Below are 3,313 nucleotides of genomic sequence, written 5' to 3'. Positions count from 1 at the left end.
TCCCTGTGGGTTTGAGGCTGGGCTGATCTCCCTACATGGTGAGTTTCAATGCATTCTGAACTACACAGGGATATTCTTTCTCAAAAAACCCAACCCTACCAATCAGCCCTTCAAACACTGTCTAACCTCCCAAAGCAAAACCTTCCCGGAGTATATTGTCAATCAGAAGGAAATCCTACGGACTAGCAGGGGTGCACAGGGTCTTCCGTAGTTGTTGTATGTTCTGTCTACAAGGACTGATGGAGAAAACACCGTGGAGCACGGTGCTCAAAAAAAATCCTCTTAAAATGTTACCATGTGACAGTGTAATGTGTCATTTCTCCTTCTTACCATCATTTCTGCTTCTAACCATCATTTCTGCTTCTAACCATCTCTGCTCAAGCCTCTGAAAGAGGACCTAAGTTTTACGAAGTCCTTAGCCCCAACCCCGGTCTCATTTGTGTTTTGACCGTGTTTTTTATGTGTGTGCCAAAGGCTCAGGGCTCAACATAGCTCATACATGAAGGAACACTAATACTCAAGTTTTTAATATACAAATTAATTCAATTATTAAATCCAACATTTTGACAAAGTCTTAGTACTTAACCAAAACCAAAACAATAGAATCTAACTTTTTTTAATGATCAGAAACAATATAAAGTAACATCTTCATCAGGAAAAGACTATCTAAGAACTATTTATAGAAAAGCTAATATTCTATTATAAAATTTAAGTAACTGCATTCTATATGATAGGAATGTCCCTAACAAATACACTTCAATTGAACTTAACTGTTTCATAGTAAATGTTAAGGAAAAATAAGATGTTTTAGATATGTCAAAGGCCCCCAATTTCTCAGTAGAGAAACTGTTTTTATCAAACATCCAAAAGAAGGTACATAAGATTAGTAAAGAAATTAATAAATTTTGTTGGATATCAAATCAACATGAGACATATCTATACCCTAGTTACAATGAAAAACATAAATTTGAGATGTTCTAATTATTCTAACAATATAGTTTAATAACTAATTATTGTAACATTAGAATTATGATCCCCCCAGAACTGGAGAATTACATTATTAAAAATACACAAAATAAGATCAAAAGACTTATTTCTTGTTGAAAGAAAAGGTAAAACTAACTCCTCCTAAAGCATAATCAAAACAAACCCCAGAACAACCCCTCTAAAATAAAGAAAAGCCCCATTTATTTTTCTTTAAAAAAATAACACGAGCTGGGTAATGGTGGCACAAGCCTTTAATCCCAGCACAAAAAGCAGAGGCAGGCAGATTGAAAAAAAAAACCCAAAAAAACCAAAAAACCAAAACAAAAACAAACAAAAAAAACCCCATGATCATTGATCATTACTTCCCTTGCTAGGTTTGTTTCATAGAGAACAGAATCTGTGAGGTGAAACCATTTGCTAGATTTTCCCAGTTGAGGAAGAACCTCGGTAAGGACTGGGTACATGGCAAAATAGCTGGCACGGTAGGAGGAGTAGAGGTAAACTCATAAACGATTTCTAGTATTAATGACTAATTAATTCTAGTATTAATGACTCAAAAAATTAAGTTGGGGAAAGGCGAATGACAGGGTAAAGTTTTGAGGGAAAGTACTTCAAGTTGGGAGAAAAACAAGGGCTGCCCGAGAGTGACTTCCATATAGAAAAAGTCGAAGTAAGCAGTCAATTCAAAGACCAAATGCAGGTGAGTAGCAACCAGCACGTGATCTGGTGCTGATGATCTTCCTTCCAGACTTTCTAGCCAACCATCAATGCAATGTTCTGCATTCTGTCCAGTTCAAAACAAGAGTGCCCTTCTAACCTTGTAGGCTGTGCAAAGCCATTCACGAGGGCGTTGGGAAGCCAGTCTCTCACTTGAGGGGCATCAGGAATTGTGCAGCGCAGTTCATTCACTGAACAGTCGCTTCCTGGCCTTGCATGGGGACCATGGAGAGGATGGAGGACGCAGTTCTTGGGGACTTGGAGGAGGAGATGAAGGCAGGGGCTGCAGGGGTGAGCTGGGAAAGGGTCCCAACAGGTAGCTGTCCTGGTCCCAGATAGACCTTGGAGAATATGGCTCTGCATTCGGGGAAGGCCCCGAAGGATATGGTTCTGGGATGTGGCCCTGAGGCCAAGGACTGGGCATCCTGTTGGTGGAGGAAAAGTGCTCACTTGCCTGACCAGCTGGAGGATCCATTCAGGGTGACAGCCAGCCAGAGTCCGCATCCTCATGACAGGAGTCCTCTTGGTAGGAACTTTCTAGAATGTACACACAGGAGGATCCTGGCTGTAGGACTAGGAGGTCGTCCTCTGGCAATGTCAGGACAGCGCCCCCCTGCGGGCTGGCGGACAAGAACGCAGGCTGCCCAAGATGGTAGGAATCCTGGAGGCCCTCGGGCACCAGGATGATGGTGTGTTCAGGGAGCGACACTTCCATGACCGAGGTGGGATCCGGCTCCAGCAGCAGGTCGACGCCATCCAGCTGCAGTTGCATGGAGCAGCCGGGGGCCAAGAACACCACGGAGGTGGGCGCATCGCTGGCGGACCCTGCAGGCTCTTCCAGGCTGGGTGGCGCCGGGGGCTCTTGGAGCTGGCATTGCTCGGCAGGGCTGGGTCCTTGTGGCTGCGGTGTCCAGCAGGGCGCGGGGTCTGCGCTGGAGCTGCTAGGCTGCATGTTCAGCATGTGGACTGCGCTGTGGGGCTGTCGAGGCGCAGGGTGCAGGGAGGACAATGGCGCTGGTGCTGGCAGAGCGGCTGCAGTCACTGGCTCTGGAGTCCTGCGCTTTATTCACGTCCCACCGGATACACCCTGGACGTCAATTAAATCCCAAGTGTTGGACCGGAAAGTGAAGTCGTGAAATATCACGCCAGGCTCCGCCCCTCGAGCCTCCATTTTAGAGGGTCCACCCAGGAGTGTGAGCTGGGCTTTCCAGTAGCCTAGGCTGTACTTGAGAAATGCTTTTGTCCTAGTACCACCAGAATATCTTTCGAGTCTTTTTTGTTTTTGTTTTTGTTTTTGTTTTTGTTTTGTTTTTCTAGACAGGTTTTTCTCTGTGTAGCAGCCCTAGCTGTCTGAAACTCTGTCTGTATACCAGGCAAACCTCGAACTCACAGAGATCTGCCTGCCTCTGCTTCCTGAGTGCTGGTATTAAAGGATGTACCAACAGTGCTCAGCTTTTATTTATTTATTTTGTTTTTCGAGACTGGGTTTCTCTGTAGCTATGTAGCCCATCCCGGAGCTAGCTCATGTAGACCAGGCTGGCATCGAACGCACAGAGATCTGCCTGCCTCTGCCTCCGGAGTGCTGGGATTAAAGACGTTTGCCCGCAAC

The 3,313-nt window shown here is 45.3% G+C and overlaps 1 pseudogene; it reads right to left on the bottom strand.

Annotated features, from left to right (window-relative positions):
- Window positions 1–335: 335 nt before the first annotated feature.
- Window positions 336–2,665, bottom strand: LOC148122278 (proline-rich protein 23A3-like; annotated as a pseudogene).
- Window positions 2,666–3,313: the final 648 nt, after the last annotated feature.

Source organism: Myodes glareolus, chromosome 4 (assembly GCF_982192425.1).
Source record: "Myodes glareolus chromosome 4, mMyoGla1.1, whole genome shotgun sequence".
NCBI classification, from domain to species: domain Eukaryota; kingdom Metazoa; phylum Chordata; class Mammalia; order Rodentia; family Cricetidae; genus Myodes; species Myodes glareolus.
The sequence above is the reverse complement of the archived record's forward strand: the minus strand, read 5'-3'. Positions and strand labels throughout refer to the sequence as shown.